At 44.1% G+C, this 12,659-nt stretch overlaps 1 long non-coding RNA gene across 3 annotated transcripts in view; it reads left to right on the top strand.

Annotated features, from left to right (window-relative positions):
* LOC309514782 overlaps positions 1-12,659 on the top strand; it is a 39,094-nt gene that overhangs the window by 14,831 nt on the left and 11,604 nt on the right. The window lies entirely within an intron of this gene.

Below are 12,659 nucleotides of genomic sequence, written 5' to 3'. Positions count from 1 at the left end.
CATGTTAGCTTCCACCAGAACAGGATGAAACATGATAAGATGACTTTATATTTAAATCTAAGCCTGAAATCCTGAAACCATTTGCTCAAAGAAATACCATTGAGATCATTTAATTGTGTATTTGTCACAGTGCAACTGCTGGTGACTTAAGTCTTGTGGGCTTGTGGTTAGGTTAGCTAAATACTGGAGAAAATGTGTGCCTGCCCTCTTCCCCTAAACATTCCAATACTGTTAAAGAAGATGAGACTTAATTAGTTTTGTCCTCAAATTTCTATGATTCATACTGTGGAATTTCAACTATTTGTCTGAGACAGAATTCTTTTGAAAATAATGAGCTCAGAAAATTGCAAATGGTTTTTAGAAACAAGCATCTCAGTTTGCAGCTTGAGAAATTCACACATTATTAAGAAGCTGACTTAGTTGATCTTTTGGAAAAAAAACTTTTGTGATGCAGTTTGGCTTTCCACATCATAAATCACCTTTAAAGTACATTTATAAGCTCAGTTCTGTTTTGTCTTCACATTTGAAAGACATCAAGCACCAAATCTCTCCTAAAGTTACCTGCATATCATATACAGAGAAACTAAGAAGGGCAGTGAATGTTTTCTAATGTGCAATGCAATAGAAATATTACCATACTTTTCCATGTATAAGACATGGGGTTTTTTACTCTAAAATTATGTTCAAAAACTTGCCTCGTCTTATACAATGATAGTCAATGGGGTGGATGGGTGATTGGCTGTAGCTGCAAGCAGGAGCTTTCAGCGACGTTTGGTGACTGCTAGAAGGGCTGCTTTGGATTGGCTGCTGCTTCTCTAATTGAGTTGGTGATTGGCTTCTGCAGCAAACACTGCTGTTGATTAGCTGTCGCTGCTACAATTGGTGGCTGCTGTTTTGGGAACGTGTGCAATTGCCAGTGGACAGCTTTTCTCAGTTGGGTAAGAATTTTTTTGCTGAGGAAGGGTCTGTATGTGATTGGCTGTCACTGTGGCAAGTGGGCAATTGTCTGCTGCCAGTGACTGTCAGCATCTATGCTGCATGTGAGCGATTTTTGGCAATCCCCCCCCCCCAAGCTGTAAAACTCTGGCCAGTCCTCTCAAAAAAGCTCAACAACCCTGAGCCATCTCCCCCCCCCCTCACTGCCGCCATTTTCTTAAATTTGAGTCCCCCCAAACAGGGGGCATCTTATAGTTGGGGGAGTCTTATAGACGGAAAAGTATAGTAATTGATCCCAGAAAATGCGTGATCAAAGACAGAGGCTGGGAGTATGAACAACCATAGCATGGGTACAGATTTTGCTTGTAGCACCAAAGCTGTGGGGTGAGTGGGTATTCTGTTGCTTGTAATGAGTCCTAGTTCTTTGGAAATAGCAAAGGACCTCAAGCAAAAACACTGGCAAGCATTTAAAGGCTCAAGCCAAAGGTTTCCAGGTACCAGCTCAATGCGTTTGGATGCGTTTCCTGTCTCACGCTGCAGAATGGTACAGACATCATATTTGCTCTTAAACCTTTCCTAGTTAATTTTCACATACCAGAAGACCCGTCTAAAGTTCATTGCTAAACATTTCTTGCACAGGAAGGTTCCTGGATCTCTAAAGGAAGCAGTGGTTTGCCTTTGATTAAAGAAACCATCATTTGATCCAGATGATTAAAACTGAGGTTTGAAGTCATCTGGTTTCTCAAGTTGATCATTCTTTGGCAAAGTGGTCTTCCACCATGGCTCACCGCAATAATAGCATTCCTACTTAATAGTACTGATACAATTAGAATTCAACACATTCTTGCTGTTTCTTCAATTGTGTCAATGCTCTGTCTAAAAAGACAAGCTGGTTGATTCATGTTTAACTAAGGCTGAGGTTTCTCTCTCAGCCTAACCTACCTTTCACAGGGTTGTTGGGAGGATCAACTCAGTAGTATCACCAGAAAAACATATTAGGCTAAACAAAGGGAAGCAAGCAAGCTTTGTTTCACGTGTTTCGTTTGTAAAAGAGAAAAGCATCCAAATGGTCTATTCTCTACTGCCAATTTTCTCTTAAGTAAATCCTATTGATGGTGATAGAATTAACTTTCAAGTAAAGTAAGCATGCTAAGGATTGCATCTTGATTTTAATTTCTAGTTTATCTTCTTTGGTGATCACTCGTATCTGAGTAAGATTATCTTCTATAAACATGTTTTAACAATGAGTCCGTAAGTGACTGTGGAGCCCAAATGAGTATTTGTTAAGGGACCTGATTTTATTCACTAGAAGGGAAATTGCCACACATGAGATTTATTTGTCTCGAATCTAGCTTTTCAGTCTCTTAAGGGGAACATCTGTGAAACATACGGGAGAAGGCTTGCTAAAAGATTGTGGGAACATGGATGTATGCTTCCTGTTGCAGACAATTATTTATTGATTTAAATGCTTGTGCAACAGTTGGCAGGTGATCAAAAAATGTTACAACCTGATGTGTTGACAGCATCAGAAACGCAAAGTCCATCTTCCACTGACATCTGCCATACAGACCAAAGGCTCCCCACTCCCCCCAGTGCCTCCTCCTCCTACTACTACTACCTTGCGGTGTTGCATGTGCTTGTGGTTTCAGTTTGACAGGATCTATTCCAAATACTGCACAGAATTCAACAGTTTGCAATGGAAGCGTTTTGTGGGAATAAAAATAGCCATCTCTGGCCACTTTCCCTCGTGTAGTTTTTTTCCCATGCCTTTCTGTTTACTTAACTTTCAACCCAATGTTGCAGTTAATCAGCTATGCTGAGAGAAATCCTTCTGATTTCATTACATTTTTGTTGCCATTTACCCCCCCCAGCTTAATGTTAGTTCCCATAACCTTTAAGTGCCAGAATTAGTCAAACATCAGAACAGAAGAATTCCCAGTGCACTAGTGGAAGTTGGGGAAATGTGCTCAGCTAAGGCTTAAAACAAACAACAGGATGATTTCAACAGCCAGTGTAATTTATTTTTTTTCTGGGACAGGGTGGGTGCTGGTAGAAATGACAGCTGGTGGACTTACAGAAGTACACTTTAAGATTTATATACTAGCTCAAACCACTATAAAACACACTGGGTCAAATTCTTAAAACTACATATAGACCGACACTGTGTATGTGTTCTTGTGCGAGATTTATATATAAATATATTTCCCCTTAGAGCAGCTCATCAGTTCTCAGGGGAACTGCATTTTCATTTGCATTCCCAGCATTCTCAACGGTCTTGCTACATCTGCATTTGTAATTTTGCCATTTTGCACGTTGAGCAAGAAAAAAATGGCTTGGATCACTTTTCATGATATAAATAAACCGGCAACCGAGTAGACCATAACATATCCAAGAAAAACATTTCTTCTTCCAACCTGTCCTCTTCCTTGCATGCCATGTGCTATTCTTCCCTTCTCCACCACAAGTCATTGCCTGCCCACTCCTTAGTCACAAACATTTAACAACAGTTCCCACTTTGTCTTATTTCTCCCCCCTCCACCTTTTCTCTGTTAGTTGTCAGTTCATGCTTCAAGATTAAACTTCCTTCTAAGATGCATCCATTCTTCAAACCCAGCCTTTCCCAGCTAAGTGCTCTAAAGATGTTTGTGGATTACTACCACCATTCCTGAGCACTGGACATGCTGGCTGAGGCTAGTGGGAATGGTAGTACAAAACATCAGAAAGATACTAGATTGGGGGAGGTTGCTTAAATCCATTACTTGGGTGTGTTTCAATTAAGGTATTTAATTAAGTTGAATTTAATTAAGTTTTATTGATAAGGTATGACAAGACTTCCTGTGCTTTCTTTTGAAGAACAGATTCTTTAACAGCCCAGTTTTTCCAGTTGCAGGTCCAAAATGCAGAAATATTTCTAAAAATCGTCAGTGTTCAATGCAGGAGGTTTATATAGTTGTATACTTTGTGGAGAGCAAAACATTTAAAGTGATAAAGAATAGCAGTGTGCAATATACATGGCACTAAATATGAGTAAATCAAAGTCAGAAAGCATATGATGGGGAAAGTCTACCATTATAACAGACCCTCCAACTGTCCCTATTTTCCAGGGACAGTCTTGGATTTACAGAAGCCATCCCAGTTTCTGATTTGATCCCAGAATGTCCCACTTTTCCTTAGGACATCCCTATTTTCATCAGAAAAATGTTGGAGGGTATGGAGTTATCTGACGCCCAAGGCATCTGAAGGCACCCCCATCTGAAGACCCCCAAGCAATCTGAAAGCAGTTTTAAATGTTTAATTTTTTTAATGTTTTTATATGTTGGAAGCCACCCAGAGTGACTGGGAGGGGTATAAATAGTAATATAGTAGTAGTAGTAGTAATAATAATAATATTTATACCCTGCCTATCTGACTGGGCGAGGTATTATTGAATAGGATGTCCCTATTTTCATCAGAGAAATGTTGGAGGGTATGTTATAACAATAATCTAGTTTAGTAGCTAGAACACTGCATCAAGTGTGATTAGCTTGATGCCTGTTCCCTCTTTCAAGCTGCGGAGAAATTACCTGAGGGCCAAGTAAGACCAACCATTGGTCCATCTATCGCAGACCCATCAACACTGATTGATACCATTTTTTTCAGGGTTCCATTTTCGGGTCAGGTTCTTTCCCAGCCCAACTTGGAAATACCAGAAATTGAATCTGAGACCTTCTGCGTTCAGCTTGTGCTCTACGGCTGAGCTATGGTTCGTCCCATAAATACCACTGGAAATTCAATTATTTTATCTGCATGTCGTTAAGTTTATACCGTCACAAGGCAGATTAAGTACACCATATAATAAAACTAGTGTTGAACATTTTGACACAAAGCTTCTGAGAATCTGTGGGTGGTTTGCCAGAATATATGAGTAATGTATTTTGTAAAAGTTATAAGCTTAATGCCCTTTCATCATGTAATTCCTAGTGAGCTAATTTGCAACCAGGTGTAGCCTGCTTCTGGCATTGCTTCCACAGTACTTGGTTATAGATTTTTGCAGTCTTTTCCAGGTGCCTTATCATCCGTAATAGATTTGTTCTTCTGCATTGAGAGGAGGATGTGCAGTATAGTACAATCCTCTGTATGTTTACTCAGAAGTAAATTCCACTGTCTTCAGGGGGGCTTCCTTCCCACTAAATGTGTCCAGGATTGAAGCCTTAATATGCTAGTAGCTTTTTGCCTCTAAGGATTCTAGAAAGATATTCTAAATTCAATTCTTTACTGTATCTTCTTGTGACACACACACAGCTTGTAAGAGAGATCCTCATGGTCATTAAGTCCAAACCTTCACACACAACTCCTTCCCAATCTATGGTAATTCCTTTATTTTTTATGTTATTCCTGTGCTGGAAAAGAGTTGAGTTCCCCTGTTCTCTTGCAATCATAGAGCCATTGATTTCAGAATTCTACACTGAATGAGGATTTCAGCACTTGGCCATGTATCAGTTCACCCTTGGACATGATGTTCTGTACCAGAACTTTCATGCTAGTTCACTTTTGCAATGAAAATTGTTTTCTCGTAATCATGTGGTTACCCAGCTCGTGTTGTGCAATGAGCTGTAAGAAGTATTTTTAAGACAATATGGTGGTAATAAAAGCCATATTTTAAACTTAGGGCTCCACTAATTTTACTGGCATTCATCTGGCAGTACTTCTTTTCTTTTTATTTTTTCCCCATTTCCAAATGCATTTTCATACATTACTATGAATAAGCTAAAGGAAACTCTGAAATTTTGAAACCATTTCAGCGAAGAAAACATGGCTTACCTCAAAGTGTAAGTGATACACAAGTACCTAATCAAAATGTGGCTTTTGTCAATTCAGATACACAGGAACCTCCCCCCCCATACTTTCCAACATAACCCCTGTGTTAAGTGGGGGGACAGTGTTATAGGCACCAGGATTTTTAAGAATCCAGGTATCCTGAGAATCTCATAATGCTCAGCAATCCTGACGGCCACCATTGTTGCTGCAGAAACCAATGAAGGCCAGAGCAGCAGTCTTTTCCACCAGAAATGTACCTAGGATGCTAAAGGGCAAGGAGCCAAACTAACTGAACTGAAACTGAAATTTAGAAAGGTTTGGGTTTGCCTTGTGATTAACCTAGAAATTCCAAACTAAAACTCTGTAAACTCACTTCTAAACTCTGGGTTCATCACTTACTGTTTTCTATTATGCTTTCAAGTTGGGCTTGTGGTCTTTTGAATCATCGTACCATATTTACATATACGTAGATGCGTGCTTCTCTGTTCGGCTGAATTTCCTGTTTGACTATTGTACCTTTGAGGACTGGGGGGTGAGTGCATGAACTGACTCCACTGAAATGCATTGCATATGAAGTGATATGTGGAGATATCAAAAGTTCTGTACGTGGCAGTACAATGTGAAATAGCCCTTGGTGCTAACTTTGATGGGATGTTAACAAATAAAAATGGGAGGGTTCATTCACGTGTGGTTTTCGAAAGACACTGAAATAGGCAGGTAATGATAAGAGATACAGAATGGTATTAATAGATTTTTTAAAGGGAGCCAGTGTGGCGTAATCGTTAAGAGTGTTGCACTCGGACCTTATAGTTGCTTGCGCCTGATGGGAGCCCAGCATCCTCAGGAAAACCATAGCTTCCCCACCCCTAAGATAAAAGGAGATCCAAAACTTTCAGCAACCACTACTAACACATTCAGGACTTAGTTTATGAAACACTGCCCAGGAGGACTCTCCTGTGTGAGTGTTTGAGGGCCCTGCTCCTCCCTGCCACTCACCATCTGGCCCGGGGCGGGGCCTGAGGCCTCATAAGGACTGCTGCGTCTGCTGCCCAGGAGGACTCTCCTGTGTGGGTGTCTGAGGGCCCTGCTCCTTCCTGCCACTCACCATCTGGCCCGGGGCGGGGCCTGAAGGACTCACAGGGACTGCTGCGCTCTGCTGCCCAGGAGGACTCTCCTGTCTTAAGAGGCCTCATGAGGCACCGGGACACCACTGCTGCGGCTTCACTGTGGGGGTTGAGGAAGGCCGCTCCCTCCTGTAGGCACACTCCTCTCAGGCCTAGGGGGCGGGGCCCACACTCGCCACCGCTACTGTTTTAAGGACACTGGTGTTGCCGTGGCAAATGTTTAAAATGTTTTTATATATTTTAAAATGTTTTATAGGGGGTTTTACTTTTTACTTTGTTGTACCACCATGAACGGTGGTTTTTATTGATGTATTTCTATTTTGTTCTGTTTTATTTTGGTTTGGGGTTGGCTATTGAGTGGGGTGGGGATTTGTTGTGTTGGTACAATTGTTTTTGATTTGACTCGTTTCTATTCTGTAAATGGAGGTTGGTTTGAGGCCTGGGATTGCTACCGTAGTGGGGCGAGGGAGGTATGGCGGTGGGGGCAGATGTCATAGGCGAAGGGGATCGAGATATGGATATGCTCGTACCCCTTCCAATCTGCGCCCCATCCCGAGGGACAAAGGTAGGGTGAGCAAGGATTACTCACCTCCGTCACTGGTGTTGTGCAATGCCAGGTCTATAGGCAAAAAACCCGCCACCCTGCGAGACTTCTTCACCTCGCAGGGGGTTGACCTGGCTTGTGTGACGGAGACCTGGGTGCGCGAAGGGGAAACTGTTACCTTACAAGAGATGGCGCCCCCGGGTTTCTCCGTCCTCCACCAGTCGCGGACTGTGGGCCGGGGGGGAGGGGTGGCATTATTAATCCGAGAAGACTGTTCTTTCAGGGCTCTACCATCGCCATCGATCCCCGGCATTGAATGTGTTGGCCTAGTGTGGGGCTCCGAGGAGAGCTTGGCTGTCTGGCTGGTGTACCGGCCACCTAGCGCACCAGCAGCCACCCTGTCAGGCCTGCTGGAGGCGGTGGCCGGCTGGGCCTTGGAGTTCCCCAACCTATTGGTACTGGGGGACTTTAACATCCATGCTGATGCCACTCCCTCCTCACAGGCTCTGGACCTGGTGTCTTCCATGGCGACACTAGGGCTCTCCCAGTTTGTTTCGGGCCCCACACATCAAGCAGGCCACACGCTGGATTTGATCTTTGGCGCCGGTATAGATGTGATCATGTCTCCCTCGATGAAGGTGCCATGGTCTGATCACTATGCACTGAAAGCCAGGATTGATTTCCCACCCCCACCCTGCTTAGGTGGCGAGCCAATTTGGGCTCGCCCGCGGAGGCTGATGGACCCTGATAGATTCCGTCAGGCCTTGCGGGACCTTGCTCCCCCTGGCGACTCATTGACTGAACTTGTTGAGGGCTGGAATATCCAGCTCCTGGCAGCCATCGATGAGATCGCACCTAGGCGCCCTCTGCGACCCCGCAGAAACCGGGCTCCCTGGTTTACCGAGGAGCTTCGGAAAATGAAGCGGGACCTCAGACGGCTAGAGCGAGTATGGCGGGGTGCCCGTGACGGAGCTTCAAGAACATCTTATAGGGTTTTTATGAAAACCTACGAGATGGCAGTGAAGGCCGCTAAGAAGTCCTACTTCTCGGCCTCCATTGCATCCGCTAGCTCTCGCCCGGCGCAATTATTTAGTATAATTAGGTCTTTAACGTCCCTCGAAGGACAGCCAAATTTAAATAACAATTCGGCACACAGCTGCGAGGCATTTGCGAGCTCTTTTGCGGAGAAGGTCCTGTTGCTCCGCCATGACCTCCCTGCCAATTTGGATACAATGAAGGAACTGGAGGCCCCTCGACTGTCCTCGGGTCCAGTATTGGACCACTTTGACCGGATATCTCCAGCCGATGTGGACAGATTCCTCCAAGCTGGAAAGCCCACCACTTGTCCTCTTGACCCGTGCCCGTCCTGGCTGATTAGAGCGTGTCCAGACGAGGTGCGGGGCCCCCTGGGTGATATCATCAATTTGTCCCTTGGCACTGGGATATTCCCAGGGGAACTGAAGGAGGCAGTGGTGCGTCCGCTCTTAAAGAAAACATCATTAGATCCTTTAGATCTATCCAATTACCGCCCGGTTTCGAATCTTCCATTCCTGGGTAAGGTGATTGAGAGAGCGGTTGCTGAACAGCTTGGTAGGTTTCTGGATGAAACATCTGCTCTCGACCCATTCCAGTCCGGCTTCCGCGCTGGTCATGGGACCGAGACGGCTCTGGTCGCCCTAACAGATGATCTCCGCAGGCAGCTGGATCGAGGCGGGTCGGGGCTGCTGATTCTTCTAGACCTGTCAGCAGCCTTTGACATGGTCGATCACGAACTTCTGGACCACTGCCTCGCCGACGTGGGGATCCAGGGCACAGTCCTTCAATGGCTGCGCTCGTTTCTCTCCGGTCGGGGACAGAGGGTGGCGCTTGGGGGGGAATTGTCATCGCGCCACTCCTTGGTGTGTGGAGTGCCTCAGGGTGCAATTCTCTCCCCGATGCTTTTTAACATCTTTATGCGCCCCCTCGCCCAGCTTGTCCGGAGTTTAGGGCTGGGTTGCCATCAGTATGCCGATGACACCCAACTCTATCTGTTGATGGACGGCCATCCTGACTCGGCCCCAGATACACTGACCAGATGTCTGGAAGCTGTGGCTGGATGGTTACGTGGGAGCCGGTTGAAGTTAAATCCTTCGAAGACAGAGGTCCTCTGGCTGGGACGGAGCGATATGGGATTGAGGGGGCAACTCCCGTCTCTTGCGGGGGTGCAATTAGTGCCAGCATCATCCGTGAAGAGTTTGGGTGTAATCTTCGATACCTCCCTCTCTATGGAGGCGCAGATTACAGCTATAACAAAGGCGGCATTTTTTCATCTCCGCCAGGCTAAGCAGTTGGCTCCTTATCTCTCTCGCCCTGACCTAGCCACTGTGATCCATGCGACGGTCACCTCCAGACTGGATTATTGTAACTCGCTCTACGTGGGGCTGCCCTTGAGACTGACCCAGAAACTCCAGCGGGTGCAGAATGCCGCAGCGAGACTCCTTACGGGGTCTTCGCTGCGAGATCATATCCATCCGGTGCTGTACCAGCTGCACTGGCTCCCGGTGGAGTACAGGATCAGGTTTAAGGTGCTGGTTTTAACCTTTAAAGCCCTATACGGCCTAGGACCCTCGTACCTACGGGACCGCCTCTCCTGGTATGTCCCACAGAGAAATTTACGGTCTGCAAATAAAAACACCCTAAAGATCCCAGGCCTCAGAGAGGTTAGGCTGGCCTCAACTAGAGCCAGGGCCTTCTCGGCCGCGGCTCCAATCTGGTGGAACGCTCTGTCACAAGAGACTAGAGCCCTGCAGGACCTGGCATCCTTCCGCAGGGCCTGCAAGACAGAGCTGTTCCACCAGGCCTTTTGTCAGGGCGCAGCCTGACCCCCTCCTCTGGCAATCTGCACAAAAATTTGCTTGATGGTTGCCATTAATTTGATTTTAATTTGATTTAATTAATGTTATAATGAATGTTTTAGAATGTTGAACTATTTTTATTGTTGTTAGCCGCCCTGAGCCCGGCTTCGGCTGGGGAGGGCGGGATATAAATAAAATTTATTATTATTATTATTATTATTATAAACCCTAGAAAGTGCAGTTCAAGGGATATCCGATGCACAGGTTATTAGTAGGGATTTATCGTATAAGTCACTATGTGGATATTAACCTGATCACATGAAAAAGCTATAGTCAGTCACCACAGATCGTGCCTATTTTTACATAACAGATGAAACCAAGAGGAAAGATGGCAGGTTTCTTATAGATTTGTTTTCCATTATCATCATGTCGGATGAATTCGAAAATTCTTTTTGTTACAATAGGACATGTCAACGTTCTCTTAAGATGAAAGTGTACTTGAGGACCAGGGGAGAATCTACGGTATATTATTTAAGAAACAGAAAATCATCTAGGGAAAGGAAAAGATGGGTTCAGAAGACTGCAGTGGCTCTTAAAAGCCAGACTATCCCTGACTATTAAACAAAGCAACTAGAACATGAATTCTAATAAGCTCTGAAGAATGTGGCCCACGATACTGCAATTCATTTTGATGTCAAGTTCCTGTTGAAACAGGTTTGCAACAGACTGTATGACAAAGACCACAAGTCGTTTTTGAGTGAATTAAATCCTTTGGTTGTAGAAAACAAACCTTTCTTACAACAAAATAAAAAAAATCCTTCCAGTAGCACCTTAAAGACCAACTAAGTTAGTTCTTGGTATGAGCTTTTGTGTGCATGCACACTTCTTCAGATACTTCTTAGTATCTGAAGAAGTGTGCATGCACACGAAAGCTCATACCAAGAACTAACTTAGTTGGTCTTTAAGGTGCTACTGGAAGGATTTTTTTAATTTGGTATCTGAAGAAGTGTGCATGCACACGAAAGCTCATACCAAGAACTAACTTAGTTGGTCTTTAAGGTGCTACTGGAAGGATTTTTTTTATTTTGACTATGGCAGACCAACACGGCTACCTATCTGTAACTTTCTTACAACAAAATGGATTACTAGTATCTATATTTGGTAAGTGAAACAAAAATATTAACTGAGTTTTATTGGAGGCAGGAATAGATGTCTAAATGCAAAAGTGGGGTTAAAATACATACAAAGAGCAACATCATACTATATAGATAAGATGTCTTCTATAATCAAAGTGTTTTAATAAGCCACTAACAGCTACTGGAGACTGCAAAAAAAAATGTTCTTTGCAAAATATATATATATATAGTACAAGAAATACCCAATTGATAACTGTGCTTGGCAGGTGAGGGCGTCCTACAGATAATATCTTACCAGGAGATCTTTTCCACACAGTGAAGGAATTGCGTCTTTAGTTTTGTGATACCCACCCTTTGAAATTCCCTGCCATCTCTGTTGTTGTTTTGGTGCCTACTCAAGACCTACCTCTTTCAACAAGCCTTTTAAGTTGAGATTTTTCCAAGTCCTCATCTGTATTGCAATTGTTTCTAAGATGTTTTCATTGTTTGCTGTTTGCTATGCCAGGCTTCTTTGGAATGGTGGGATATAAATTTAATAAAGCATAAATAAAAATAAAACAAGTAAAACTATGATGACTAAAATATTTGCCTGCTAAAGGCTTCAGGTTTCAGCTTCTCATTTTCCTGGACTACAAGAGCATCTCTAAACCTCTTAGGTTGGAGAACATAGTTGTTTCTTGTCGCACCCATTCTGTCAGACAGTTTTAGCACAATTCAAAGTGTTGGTGCTGACCGAGGTATATTGGCCTCGGCCCAGTATACCTGAAGGAGCGTCTCCACCCCCATCGTTCAGCCCAGACACTGAGGTCCAGCTCCGAGGGCCTTCTGGCAGTTCCCTCACTGCGAGAAGTGAGGTTACAGGGAACCGGGCAGAGGGCCTTCTCAGTAGTGGTGCCTGCCCTGTGGAACACCTTCCCATCAGATGTCAAGGAAATAAACAACTATCTGACTTTTAGAAGAGATCTGAAGGCAGCCCTGTTTAGGGAAGTTTTTAATGTTTGATATTTTATCGTGTTGCTAGTATTCTGTTGGAAGCCACCCAGAGTGGCTGGGAAAACCCAACCAGATGGGTGGAATATAAATATTTTGTTGTTGTTGTTGTTATCCAGTCCCTGTAGGAAAACCAGTATTATTCCATTGTCTCCCCATATCTGTGTGTCATAAATGGCATTTAATTTTCAAAGACTTCCCAAGCAGCATAGGGGAGGATAGGGCTTTGCCACAGGCAGGGTGGGAGGGAAACACTCCTCTCTTATAACTAATACATACATCAAGACACCTATAACTA

The sequence above is a fragment of the Podarcis vaucheri genome, assembly GCF_965113315.1.
Source record: "Podarcis vaucheri genome assembly, contig: SUPER_11_unloc_1, whole genome shotgun sequence".
NCBI lineage: Eukaryota > Metazoa > Chordata > Lepidosauria > Squamata > Lacertidae > Podarcis > Podarcis vaucheri.
The sequence above is the reverse complement of the archived record's forward strand: the minus strand, read 5'-3'. Positions and strand labels throughout refer to the sequence as shown.